This window comes from Hippopotamus amphibius, chromosome 16 (genome assembly GCF_030028045.1).
Source record: "Hippopotamus amphibius kiboko isolate mHipAmp2 chromosome 16, mHipAmp2.hap2, whole genome shotgun sequence".
NCBI classification, from domain to species: domain Eukaryota; kingdom Metazoa; phylum Chordata; class Mammalia; order Artiodactyla; family Hippopotamidae; genus Hippopotamus; species Hippopotamus amphibius.
Window position 1 is genome coordinate 13,589,182 of NC_080201.1, and position 14,762 is coordinate 13,603,943.

General features: G+C 38.3%; 1 protein-coding gene across 11 annotated transcripts in view; it reads right to left on the reverse strand.

Moving 5' to 3' along the window:
* LOC130838462 (protein VAC14 homolog) overlaps positions 1-14,762 on the reverse strand; it is an 84,370-nt gene that overhangs the window by 25,025 nt on the left and 44,583 nt on the right. The window contains exon 7 of one of the 11 annotated variants that reach the window (XM_057711570.1): positions 2,018-3,221. The exons of the other annotated variants lie outside the window; for them this stretch is intronic. The gene's annotated coding sequence lies outside the window, so the exon portion shown is untranslated. Of the gene's footprint in view, positions 1-2,017; positions 3,222-14,762 lie in introns of those variants that run through there. 11 annotated transcript variants of the gene reach the window in all.

The window sequence follows — 14,762 nt, forward strand, 5'->3', positions numbered from 1 at the left end:
GTTGCTCTGTGGCATGTGGGATCATCCTGGAGCAGGGATCGAACCCATGTCCCCTGCATTGGCAGCAGATTCTTAACCACTGTGCCACCAGGGAAGTCCTGGTGTAATTGCTTTTTAACTCTAACTTTTTTTTAAAAGTGAGTTTCAGTAGTTGTGGCACATGGGCTTGATAGTTGTGGCTTATGGGCTCTAAAGCGCAGGCTCAGTAGTTGTGGTGCACGGGCTTAGTTGCTCCGCACCATGTGGGATCTTCCTGGAGCAGGGATCGAACCCGTGTCCCCTGCATTGGCAGGCAGATTCTGAACCACTGCACCACCTAGGAAGCCCTAACCGTAACTTTTAAAAAATAAAATTTGTAAAGCCTTTGAGAGAAAAAGGCTGGTTAAAACTCAGTCTTTTAGCAGGGATCAAATTAAGCACATGACCTTCACAGCCATTGATGAAACCTCTAAGTTTATCAAGATGTCTCAGAGTAAAGTTTGACTACTGGTATGGTATCTATTCAATTTCTTTCAATTAAATAGAATATTTTATGAAAAAGTTTCTGTTTCTGATCCATGATGGGCCTAATATTATCATAGTTAGGAAGAGAGATGGAAGCCAAACGGTCAGGAAAAAAGAGCTATAGGAAACCTGTTTAGAAAAGAACTGTGGATGTGGCTGTTGGGCTGAGGACCTGTTTAAAACAGAATAGAAAAGAAGCCAAACAACTTTTTGAGAGAACTGTGTATTTTAGCTTAGTAGATACATCACAGTTTTTCAAAATGGTTGCTCCTATTTGTATTCCCACAGATAGTATATTAGTCAATCTGATTTACTGGTCAATTCAGCCAGTCAAATAGTGTATTAGCTAATCTTGTGGGGGTTGTAGTAGTGGTTTAATTGGCATTTCCTTGATACCTAATGAGGCTGAACATATTTACTTACATTTTCTGACCATCTGGATTTCTTTTTTTTAATGAAGTATCTGTTCATGACTGTTTTTCTTGTTTTCTTTGTTGAATATGTAATAAAGTGTATCAGGTGCACCAATCTTAAATGTACAGTAAATTTTTTTACATTGTTATAACAAATGTATATTATATGTATATCTGTATATCCAGATCAAGATATAAAACATTTCCAGGGATTTCCCTGGTGGTCCAGTGGTTAAGACTCTGTACCTCCAATGCAGAGGGGACAGGTTGGATCTCTGGCTGGGGAACTAAGATCCCATATGCTGCCATATTTGCAAACAAAGCAACTGATAAGGGCTTAATTTCCAAGATATACAAACAGCTCATATGGCTCAATAACAAAAGAAACCAAACCAACCCAATCAAAAAACAGGCAGAAGACCTAAATAGATATTTCTCCTCTTTAGAGAAATATGTGTTCTTTACACATATAGATGGCTAACAGGTATATGAAAAAATGCTCAACATTGCTAATTATTAGAGAAATGCAAATCAAAACTACAATGAGGTGTCACCTCACACCTGCCAGAATGGCCATCATCAAAAAATCTACAAAGAATAAGTGCTGGAGAGGGTGTGGCTAAAGGGAACCCTCCTACACTGTTGGTGGGATTGTAAATTGGTGCAGTTACAATGGAGAACAATATGAAAGTTCCTTAAAAAACTAAAAATAGAGTTACCATATGATCCAGCAATCTGACTCCTGGGCATATTTCGGGAGAAAAACCATACTTTGAAAAGATACATGCACCCCAGTATTCATTGCAGCACTATTTACAATAGCTGAGACATGGAAGCAACCTAAGTGTCCGTGGACAGATGAATGGATAAATAAGACGTGGTATATATGTACAATGGAATATTATTTAGCTATTAAAAAAATGAAATAATGCCATCTGCAGCAACATGGATGGATGTAGCGATGATCATACTAAGTGTGTTGCAGAAAAAAACTGATCCCACGAGAAACCAAGCACAACACTCGGAGAGTTGGAGAACTCAGGTTTATTGAGCCGTCGGACCCAGACGAGCTAACGCTCCAAAATTCTGGGGCCCCGTTTCAGGGGAGTCTTCTCCTTATATAGGTTAAAACATACAGCTATAATTGGTACAGACTGATTGGCTATAAATTACTATAGGTCACGGGCAGTTACAGAGCGCGGGAGTTGCCAGGGGTTACACACATAGTAGGGGGTCCTAACAGGAACTTGTAGGAGCCGGACATTCCATTCCTATCAGGACTAAGGTCCCAATTTGCATTCTCACATGGGTTGCAGGTTGAAGTTAATGGTCACTTAACAAGTCTATGTGCAAAGGGTCTCAAACATAAGGCTTGGGGTGGGTGCCTGAGAGCGAGACAGTCTTCCCTGATCTGATCACTCTTAGTCATTCATTTTACTGTTTAACTGAGAGAGGCGAGCAGGCCTTTGCAAGATAGAGGAGAGGAAGTTTCAATTTCCTCATCAAGTGAAGTGAGTCAGAGAAGGACAGATAGCATGATATCACTTATATGTGCAATCTTAAAAAGTGATACAAATGAACTTATTTACAAAACAGAAACAGACTCACAGACATAGAAAACAAACTTTTGGTTACCAAGTGAGAAAGAGGGGAGAGGGGTAAATTAGGAGTTGGGGATTGATAGATACACGCTACTATATATAAAACAGTTAAAAAAAAAATAAGGACCTACTGTAGAGTACAGGGAACTATATTCAATGTCTTATAACAATCTATTGATACCTACCAGGGTTCTTGTTCCCCAAGGAATAGAAATTGACTAGAGGACAGACAGGAAATTCAGGCAAGGCTTTACTGGGGCTCCTGCACTGGCTGCAGGAGGAAAGGAAAACAAGTAACAAGTTCCCTTGCTCACTCCCTGGTTGGGGAGGGGAGCAAGCTAGTTCCTTATATGGGGTGAGGGTAGGCGTGTGTCCAGGAGTCAGACTGGAGGGGTGGCTTAGGTGGCCTGCTCACCCCTTTGTGGTGGTGTGTGCAAGGGGCATGCGCAGTACCCAGCTTTTGCTCCGGACACCCAGTTTTTGCTCCCGATTCTTCAGAAGTGGTGGTTGGAAGGTTTTTTTTTGTCTTTTCTATTTTTTGGGTCTAGAATTTGCCCCAAATGCTTAGGCACGCAGTTATTTTTAGTCCCGTTTAGTTTCTTTGTATTTTGTAGCCCGAGGAGAGGTGTGTCTAGGTACAAGCTTTGCAGCGCTGCAGCAGAGTCCCAGGTCCCAAGCCTGTCTCACTATAATGGAAAAGAATCTGAAAAAAAGTATATGTGTGTGTGTGTGTGTATATATATAAAATGAATCACTTTGCTGTGAAACTAACACAATATTGTAAATTAAGTATACTTCAATTAAAAAAAGACCTGTAGTACCAAGAACCCCCCCAAAATTTTTTTCAACTACTGTATATTTAATTCATATAAATGTCTTGTGAACATTTTACATCATGTTTTAAAACTTTCTGTGCTGTGAAGATATTTTTACAATTTAAAAATTATTTTAAAGTTGTTGTACAACAAAGGGAGTCCAACTCGAGGATGGAAGATGCCTTAGAGGACTGGGGCGGGGAGGGTGGGGGGGACTCGAGGGGGGAGGAGTCAAGGAAGGGAGGGAATACGGGGATATGTGTATAAAAACAGATGATTGAACCTGGTGTACCCCCCAAAAAAATAAAAAAAAATTATTTTAAACATATTAAACATGGTTATTATAGAATCTGTGTTTGATAATTCCAAAAAATGAACTTGTAGGTTTGTTTTTGCTGGTTTCTTCCACAGTGCCTTATTTACTTGTTTATATAGATTGTTCTGCCAGATAACATTTGTGTTTATTACAGTCTGGTTTTTTGCAATGTGACTAGTTGCATACAACTTTATTTATTTGGACCCATTTGGGTGATGTGAATTTGGCATGTATATTTATTTGAGTGCTAGGTTATAGTTTCAACTTGTGTTTTTGTTTTCTTCTGTTTTGCTCATCGCCGAGACAGCTTTCCTTGCAGTTCCTTAAGGCCAGACTCCTGCATTACCATTACTTTGTGGGGATAACTCTTTGAGTTCCCAGCGTCATGGGAGGAGAGCCTCTTGTTAGACTCTTAGGTGGTGTTTATTTTCTATCCTTCATTCCAAACCAGATCTGTACATTTTAACTCTGATCAAAATGGTTGACCAAATATCTTTAGGGCAAAAGCAGATTCAGCACTACACTTACCTTCTCTGATTCCCAGTTTCCTTTAGATTTTATGTTGATAATTTCTTACTATTTTTATCAACTGGGATGCTTTTAAGATGTTTTTGTATATTACTTTGCATTTTTAGTTGTTTTCAGTGATGGAGTTGGTTCAGATACTCTGGTTCTCTGCATTGCCTGAAACAACTTTCTGTTTGATAATAAAACTTGGAAAACCATTCATATGAACTTTCTTTTTCTCTTAACATTTTCTTTCCACTACACACCCAAATACCCATACCCACACACTCACACCTTTAAAAGGAGATAGATTCTTCTACTTTTAAAACTTTACTTTTAGGGAAAATGTTTATGAAATGCATCTGGTGTTGTCTGTAAAGTTGAGTTTTATTTTTTGATGCAAGACTGTAATTATTATGGGTAACATTCTTTAGACTCTGTAAAGCCCTTAAATAGTTAGCAGAAGGTAGAGATTTAGGCTACAATCAATATATCTGCAATATTTCTGTAATTCTAAGAATTTAGTTTGAGTTTTTTTTTTTTTTTTTTTTTACTTTTGAGCAAATTGAGTCATTTTCTTTAACAGTGAAAAGTAAGTAAAGGTTTAGCATGAAAAGCAGAAACAGTCTCCCTTTCTATTTTTGTCCCACCCTAAGCTCTCTATTTCCTGAATGGTTGGAAATTTGGTAAATGGATGGAAGTTTTTTGAGTTTGTATACTCATGTGATTAAGTTTTATGAGTAGTTTTAGAATTTATCTTTCTTAAAGCATGAATACCTCAACAAGGACTTGTTTTAAGATGATTTTTAAATAGTTTCCTTTCATGAAAGATTACCTAACCAATGTTAGTTGATGAAGAGAGAGATTTTGTGGCAAAGTAATACGTAACTTTAATGTTCCTTTAGTATTTGGCTTTGTAAATAAATATGAAAAGTGATTACCTCAAAACTTTTTTAAAATTGACTTTCTTCTTTCCCCAGAAAGGAGCAAAGTAAGTAAAACCATCATTCTTTTCTAATCTTCATAAATAATTTCTCACTGGCCCTGGGTGAGAGGCTGTTTTCAAGGCCATCCTATAATATCTATGAAAATACAGTTTAGACCTTGCAGTTTAGGCCTCTGTGAAAATGCTTCTAAATTACAGAAGGAAGGAGATCTTGGGACTTCCCTGGTGGCACAGTGGTTAAAAATCCGCCTGCCAATGCATGGAACACGGGTTCGATCCTTGGGCTTGGAAGATCCTGTTGCAGAAATTGGTCCGTCGAGAAACCAAGCACCACACTTGGAGGGTTGGAGAACTCAGGTTTATTAAGCTGGCGGCCCCAGACAAACTAATGCCCCAAAGTTCTGGGCCCCAAGCTCAGGGTGAGCTTTACTTTTATAGGGGTCAGTGCACATGTTAGCTTTACTTTTATAGGGGTCAGTGCACATGTTAGCATGGGTAGATTGCTTACTTGGTTTACAGAGCACGGAAGTTTCCAAACAGAAACTTACAAGAGCAGGTGCAGAACATTCCACTTTTAGCAAAACATTGTATGGTTACATTGGATTGCTAGGTCATCCTGTTTTTTTTATTTTTCTCGGGGCAGCAAGCATATTTTACAAAAGCAGAACAAGCATGGAGTTGTTTTTAGCAGAGTGCAAGTTTCTGATTTTCCTCTTCAATCCTACATACTGCAGAACAACTAAGCCCATTTGCCACAACTACTGAGCCTGTGTTCTAGAGCCCGAGAGCCACAACTGTCAAACGCTTGTGCCACAACTACTGAAGCCCGTGTGCCTAGAGCTCGTGCTCCACAACAAGAGAAGCCACGGCAATGAGAAGCCCATGCTCCGCAACGAAGAGTAGCCCCCTCTCGTCACAACTAGAGAAAGCCCATGTGCAGCAACAGAGACCCATTGCAGCCAATAAATAAATAAATAAATTTAGAAAAAAAGAAGTAAAGAGATCTTACACTTAATATTTGGATAATTTCAGTTGTGGACTTCAGAATGAAGTAGCTAGGGAGGAAAAGTTTCTTATTAGAAGCATAAAACCTACTGACTGTACCTTGGTCTATGTTCCTTTTTTTCCAGTAAGTTGTTTGCTATACAGAGGTGTATAACCCTAGTGGCTTGTTGTATGCCATTAGAAGGTATTGTACACTCATTAAAGAATGACTTTTGATCAATGCTGTTAAGAGAATTACTGTCTTGACACAGAAAAGCTTTCCTGCTGCATGTTTAAATACACTTTTTTTTTTTTTTTAAGATTTATTATTTATTTATTTCTGGCAGCTTTGGGTCTTTGTTGCTGCATGTGGGCCTTCTCTGTAGCCTTCTCATTGCGGTGGCTTCTTGTCGCAAAGCGCAAGGGCTCTAGGTGCGCAGGCTTCAGTAGTTGCGGCGCATGGACAGTAGTTGTGGCACTTATGCTCTAGAGTGCAAGCTTAGAAGTTGTGGTGCACGGGCTAATTGCTCCACGGCATGTGGGATCTTCCCAGCCCAGAGATCGAACCCGTGTCCCCTGCATTGGCAGGCGGATTCTTAACCACTGCGCCACCAGGGAAGCCCCTAACTACGCCTTTAAAAGCTTTTTATTTAATATTCTTGCATCCCTCAGAAGTGTGTCACTTTGGCATGAGGTTACTGTGAAGTATTCCACATTGTAACTTAAATCAAAACCTCCTATTTACCTTTAGAAGTAGCAGAGACAAACAGGTATTTCCCTACCAAATTGAGCTTAAAGACATGGTAGCATCTTAAACCACTGTATCTGACCTAAAAATAGAATTATTGTAGAAAGATGAAACCTAAATTGTCCTTTCTTATTTTGTGAGGTAATGATTTTTTTCATTCTGCTATGTTTAAACTTTGTGGTTTTAATTTCTCTTTGGATTTAGGAATCATGCCTTCCCACCCAGTTCAGGGATCTTTTCTAATCACCTGGGAACTGCTTCTCTTAAATGGTGATATGTTGGGTGTGTTTTTCTACTGTTTTTCTCTTTTATTATATTTTTGATTAGGAGTTTATATAAGCTCTGTCATATTAGACACAGTCTTCCAAAGTTGATGGTTTCTTCTATGCACAGTTGGTCTTTTACAGATTTTCTAATGTCATAATGCTGTAATTTTAGCTTTAGTTCATTCTTTGTAATACTTGTAGGGGCTTCCTAGGTGGCGCAGTGGTTACGAATCCGCCTGCCAATGCAGAGGTCACGGGTTCGATCCCAGCTCCAGGAAGATCCCACATGCCGCGGAGCAACTAAGCCCGTGTGCCAAAAAAAAAAAAATACTTGTAATATTAACTTCTGACTTTATACCATATTTTTCTGACTTTTGAACTGAATTCAATACTCTGAAAACCACAATTTTCTTAAATAATCATTCTGTAGTGATGTATTTATTTAATAGATTTTAAATTTTGTATTTTAAAAATTTGAAATTTAACCCCAATCTATGAACTTTACATACATTGGCATATATTAAGATAGATGGCATTGATTTTTATAAAGTATGTTGCCTTTGTCATCTGTTTTACTTGTAAAAGCAAGTGTTTTGTTAGTGCTGTGGTTGTGATAGTTTTTATTATTCACTACCCACTAAGTGCCAGGTGATTTATATGTAATATTGATAAAAGTAAAACCTGTTGCAGTTATCATGTGCCATATTCTGTGCAAAAGTCCTTTCCGTGGCTCAAAGAAGTTATATAACTTGGTCAAACAACAAGTTAAGTTGTTAGGTTGGGATTCAGAGGTTGGTTGTGTGACTCCCAACTATTGTGCTCTTCTTATCTTTTTTATATGTTATTTATTTTTTCTGTGTGGCATTATTGCCATTTTACAAATGAGGAGCCTGAAGCTCAAAGTACATTGCGCATTGACACAGAGGGAAGGAGTGACAGAGCTGGCCCTGTTAGACTTCAAAGTATATTTTCTACTACATACTGCTAGTTATTTTTCCTTCATCCTTCTCATCACACCTCCCATTAATTACCTTTGTGTATTTGAAAACAGTTTTTGTTAGAAATTTTGGAATAGGAATTTGTCTCATGATTTTCATTTATGATTTTGGAGAGAAGTATGTTGAACAGATAATTGGAGTATGTATCAGGAGACTTGAATTCCTGTATTGTCTCTGATTCTGGCCGTATGACATTGGACAAATAACCTTTTTAGGTCTTATTTATAAAATGAGGGCATTGGATTGGATGGTTTTAAAGGTTTTCTCAAACTCTGAAATCTAATTTGACTCTCTTTTGGTTTAATTTTTATACTTGTTCTTTTCAGCACAGATAGAACTTTACCATCTGTATTTTAGCCTATTAAATATTATATTTTATTAAAGTTAGGGGTCAAGGAGCTCTGATTTTTATTCTTTACTTGCACTATTATATCCCCTGTTGAAGTTCAATAATGAGAAGAAATTCCATATAAACAAGTATATTATAAGGACACTTTTTTTTTCTTTATTGGCATATGATTGCTTTACAATGTTGTGTTCGTTTCTGCTGTAGAATGGAGTGAATCAGCTATATGTATACCTATATCCTCTTCCTCTTGGACCTGCCTCCCCCACCCCATCCCACCCATCTAGGTCATCACAGAGCACTGAGCTGAGCTTCCTGTGCTTTGCAGCATGTTCCTGCTAGCTATCTATTTTATGCATGATAGTGTATATATGTCAATCCTAATCTCCCAAAATTGTGCCACCTTCCTCTTGCCCCACTATGTCCATATATGCATTCTCTACGTCTGCATCTCTATTCCTGCTCTGCAAATAGGTTCATCTGTACCATTTTTCTAGATTTCACATATATGCATTAATATACGATATTTGTTTTTCTCCTTTTGGCTTACTTCACTCTGTATGTCAGACTCTAGGTCTATCCATATCTCTACAAATGATCCAATTTCATTCCTTTTTATGGCTGAGTAATATTCCATTGTATATATATGTACCACATCTTTATCCATTCATCTGTTGTTGGACATTTAGGTTGTTTCCATGTCCTGGCTATTGTAAATAGTGCTGCAGTGAACATAAGGGTACATGTGTCCTTTTGAATTATGGTTTTCTTAGGGTATATGCCCAGCGGTGGGATTTCTGGGCCATATAGTAGTTCTGTAGTTTTTTTTTCTTTAAGAACTTTTATTGAGATATAATTGAGATACAATAAAGTGCATATATTTAAAGTGTACAGTTTAATATATTTTTTTATTGGTAATGTATATATGGTAATTCCAGTCTCCCAGTTCATCCCACCCCACCCCTCCCTACCCCTATCCCTGCTTTCCGCCCTTGGTGTCCATATGTTTGTTCTCTACATCTGTGTCTCTATTTCTGCCTTGCAAACTGGTTGATCTGTACCTTTTTTCTAGATTCTGCATATATGCATTAATATATTTGTTTTTCTCTTTCTGACTTATTTCACTCTGTATGACAGTCTCAAGGACCATCCATGTCTCTACAAATGTCTCAGTTTCATTCCGTTTCATGGCTAATATTCCATTGTATGTATGTACCACGTCTTCTTTATCCACTCATCTGTTGATGGACATGTAGGTTGCTTCCATGACCTGGCTATTGTAAACAGTGCTGAAGTGAACATTGGAGTGCATGTGTCCTTTTTTTTTTTTAAATTTTTTAAGCTCTTTATTGGAATATAATTGCTTTACACTCTTGTACAAGCTTTTGAGGTACACCAAAGTGAATCAGCTGTATTTATACATATATCCCCATATTCCCTCCCTCCCACCCTCCCTGTCCTGACCCTCTAAGGCATCACCCACCATCGAGTTGATCTCCCTTTGTTATACAGCAACTTCCCACTAGCTATCTGTTTTACAATTGGTAGTGTATATATGTCTATGCTACTCTCTCACTTCATCCCAGCTTCTCCTTCGCCCCCCACCCCCCCAACCCCGTGTCCTCTAGTCCATTCTCTGCATCTGCATCCTTATTCTTGTCCTGTCACTGGGTTCATCAGTACCATTTTTTTTTTTTTTAAGATTCCGTATATATGAGTTAGCATACAGTATTTGTTTTTCTCTCTCTGGCTTACTTCACTCTGTATGACAGACTCTAGGTCTATCCATCTCATTACATATAGCTCCACTTCATTCCTTTTTATGGCTGAGTAATATTCCATTGTATATATATGCCACATCTTCTTTATCCATTCATTTGTTGATGGGCATTTAGGTTGCTTCCATGTGCTGGCTATTGTAAACAGTGCTGCAATGAACATTATGGTATCCTGTTTCTTTTTGGATTATGGTTTTCTCTGGGTATATGCCCAATAGTGGGATTACTGAATCATATGGTAGTTCTATTTTTAGTTTTTGAAGGAACCTCCAAGCTGTTTTCCATAGTGGCTGTACCAACTTACATTCCCACCAACAGTGCAGGAGAGTTCCCTTTTCTCCACACCCTCTCCAACATTTGTTGTTTCTAGATGTTTTGATGATGGCCATTCTGACCAGTGTGAGGTGATACCTCATTGTGGCTTTGACTTGCATTTCTCTAATGATTAGTGACATTGAGCATCTTTTCATGTGTTTGTTGGCCACCTGTATGTCTTCTTTGGAGAAATGTCTCTTTAGGTCTTCTGCCCATTTGTGGATTGGGTTATTTGCTTTTTTGGTATTAAGCTGCATGAGCTGCTTGTATATTTTGGAGATTAATCCTTCATCAGTTGCTTCGTTGGCAACTATTTTTTCCCATTCTGAGGGTTGTCTTTTTGTCTTATTTGTGGTTTCTTTCGCTGTGCAAAAGCTTTTAAGTTTCATTAGGTCCCATTTGTTTATTCTTGATTTTATTTCCATGATTCTAGGAGGTGGGTCAAAAAAGGATCTTGCTTTGATGTATGTCATAGAGTGTTCTGCCTATGTTTTCCTCTAGGAGTTTTATAGTGTCTGGCCTTACATGTAGGTCTTTAATCCATTTGGAGTTTATTTTTGTGTATGGTGTTAGGAAGTGTTCTAATTTCATTCTTTTACATGTTGCTGTCCAATTTTCCCAGCACCACTTATTGAAGAGGCTGTCTTTTTTCCATTGTATATTCGTGCCTCCTTTGTCAAAGATAAGGTGCCCATATGTGCTTGGGTTCACCTTTGAGTTCTCTATTCTGTTCCATTGATCTTCTTTTCTCTTTTTGTGCCAGTACCATACTGTCTTGATCACTGCAGCCTTGTAGTATAGTTTGAAGTCAGGAAGCCTAATTCCACCAACTCCATCTTTCCTTCTCGAGATTGCTTTGGCTGTTCAGGGTCTTTTGCATTTCCATACAAATCGTAAGGTTTCTTGTTCTAGTTCTGTAAAAATGCTGTTGGTAATTTGATCGGGATTGCATTGAATCTGTAAATTGTACAGTCATTTTCACAGTGTTGATTCTTCCAATCCAGGAACATGGTATGTCCCTCCATCTGTTTGTATCATCTTTGATTTCTTTCATCAGTGTCTTATAGTTTTCTGCCTACAGGTCTTTTGCCTCCTTAGGCAGGTTTATTCCTAGGTATTTTATTCTTTTTGTTGCAATGGTAAATAGGGGAGTTTCCTTAATTTCTCTTTCTGCTTTTTCATTGTTAGTGTATAGGAATGCAAGAGATTTTCTGTGCATTAATTTTGTATCCTGCTACTTTACTAAATTCATCAATTAGTGCTAGCAGTTTTCTGGTAGTCTTTAGGGGTTTCTATGTATAATATCATGTCATCTGCAAAGAGTGACAATTTTACTTCTTTTTCAATTTGGATTCCTCTTATTTCATTTTCTTCTCTGATTGCTGTGGCTACAACTTCCAAAACTATGTTGAATAATAATGGTGAGAGTGGGTACCCTTGTCTTGTTCCTGTTCTTAGAGAGAATTCTTTGTTTTTCACCATTTAGAACAATGTTGGGGCTTCCTAGGTGGCGCAGTGGTTAAGAATCCGCCTGACAATGCAGAGGTCATGGGTTCGATCCCAGTTCCAGGAAGATCCCACATGCCACGGAGCAACTAAGCCCGTATGCCAAAAAAATAAAAAATAAAAATAATAAAAATAAAAAATAAAAAAAAAGAACAATGTTGGCGTTTGGTTTCTCATATATGGCTTTTAATATTTTGAGGTAATTTCCTTCTGTGCCCATTTTCTGGAGAGTTTTTATCATAAATAGATGTTGAATTTTGTCAAAAGCTTTTTCTGCATCTATTGAGATTATCATATGGTTTTTATCCTTCAATTTGTTGATATGATGTATCACGTTGATTGATTTGCATATATTGAAGAATCCTTGCATCCCAGGGATAAACCCCACTTGATCATGGTGTATGATTTTTTTAATGTACTGCTGGATTCTGTTGGCTAGTATTTTGTTGAGGATTTTTGCGTCTATATTCATCAGTGATATTGGCCTGTAATGTTCTTTTTCTGTGACATCTTTGCCTGATTTTGGTATAAGGGTGATGGTGGCCTCGTAGAATGAGTTTGGGAGTGTTCCTCCTTCTGCTATATTTTGGAAGTGTTTGAGAAGGATAGGTGTTAGCTCTTCTCTAAATGTTTGATAGAATTCGCCTGTGAATCCATCTGGCCCTAGGCTTTTTTTTGATGAGAGTTTTTTTTTTTTTTTTTATAAATTTATTTATTTATTGGCTGTGCTGGGTCTTCGTTGCTGCACACGGGCTTTCTCTAGTTGCTGAGAGCAGGGGCTACTCTTCATTGTGGTGCGCAGGCTCCTCATTGTAGTGGCTTCTCTTGTTGTGGAGCACGGGCCCTAGGTGCATGGGCTTCAGTAGTTGTGGCACATGGGCTCAGTAGTTGTGGCTCACGGGCTCTGGAGCACAGGCTCAATAGTTGTGGCGCACAGGCTTAGTTGCTCCATGGCATGTGGAATCTTCCCAGGGCAGGGCTCGAACCCATGTCCCCTGCATTGGCAGGCGGATTCTTTACCACTGTGCCACCTAGGAAGTCCCTGTTGGGAGATTGTTAATCACAGTTTCAATTTCATTACTTGTGATAGGTCTGTTTGTATTTTCTCATCCTTCCTGGTTCAGTCTTGGAAAATTGTACCTGTCCAAGAATTTGTCCATTTCTTTGAGGTTGTCCATTTTATTGGCATATAGTTGTTTGTAGTAGTCTCTTATATTCCTTTGTATTTCTGCGGTGTCAGTTGTGATTTCTCCTTTTTCATTTCTAATTTTATTGATTTGTGTCCTCTCCCTTTTTTTCTTGATGAGTCTGGTTAAAGGCTTATCAGTTTTGTTTATCTTAAAGAACCAACTTTTAGTTTTATAGATCTTTGCTATTGTTTTCTTCATTTCTATTTCATTTATTTCTGCTCTGATCTTTATGATGTCTTTCCTTCTACTGACTTTGGGTTTTCTTTGTTCTTCTTTCTCTACTTGCTTTAGGTGTAAGGTTAGATTGTTTATTTGAGATTTTTCTTGTTTCTTGAGGTGAGCTTGAATTGCTATAAACTTCCCTCTTAGAAGTGCTTTTGCTGCATCTCATAGGTTTTGGATCATCATGTTTTCATTGTTGTTTGTTTCTTATGTATTTTTTAATTTCCTCTTTGATTTCTTTAGTGATCTCTTGGTTATTTAGTAGTGCACTGTTTAGCCTCCATGTATTTGTGTTTTTTACATTTTTTTTTTCTGTAATTGATTTCTAATATCATAGCATTGTGGTCAGAAAAGATGCTTGATATTTCAGTTTTCTTAAATTTTCCAAGGCTTGATTTGTGACCCAAGATATGATCTATCCTCTGGAATGTTCCATGTGCAGTTGAGAAGAAAACATATTCTGCACTTCTGGGTGGAATGTCCTATAAATATCAGTTAAATCGATCTGGTCTATTGTGTAACTTAAAGCTTGTGTTTCCTTATTTATTTTCTATTTAGATGATCTGTCCATTGGTATAAGTGGGGTGTTAAAGTTCTGTACTCTTATTTCCCCTTTTATGGTTGTTAGCATTTGCCTTATATATCAAGCTTATCCTATGTTAGGTGCATAAATATTTATAATTGTTATATCTTCTTGGATTGATCCCTTGATCATTATGTAATGTCCTGCCTTACCCCTTGTAACCATCTTTATTTTAAAGTCCATTTTATCTGAGTATTGCTACTCCAGCTTTCTTTTGATTTCCATTTGCATGGAATATATTTTCCATCCCTTCACTTTCAATCTGTATGTGTCCCTAGGGTCTGAAGTGGGTCTCTTGTAGACAGCATATATGTAGGTCCTGATTTTGTATCTATTTAGCCATTTCTTTGGCTGCATTGGGTCTTTGTTGCTGTGCGGGGACTACTCTTCATTGTGGTGTGTGGGCTTTTTGTTGCGGAGTGCGGGCTTCTCATTTTGGTGGTTCTCTTGTGGAGCCTGGGCTTTAGGCCTGTGAGCTTCGTTAGTTGCAGCACTCAGGCACAGTAGTTGTGGCACATGGGCCCTAGAGCCTGTGGATGTCAGTAGTTGTGGCATGTGGGCTCTAGAGCACAGGCTCAGTAGTTGTGGTGCACAGGCTCAGTAATTGTGGCTTGCGGGTCTAGAGCACAGGCTCAGTAGTTGTGGCACAGGAGCTTACTTGCTCTGCTGCATGTGGGATCTTCCCGGACCAGGGATCAAACTCATGTCCCCTGCATTGGCAGGC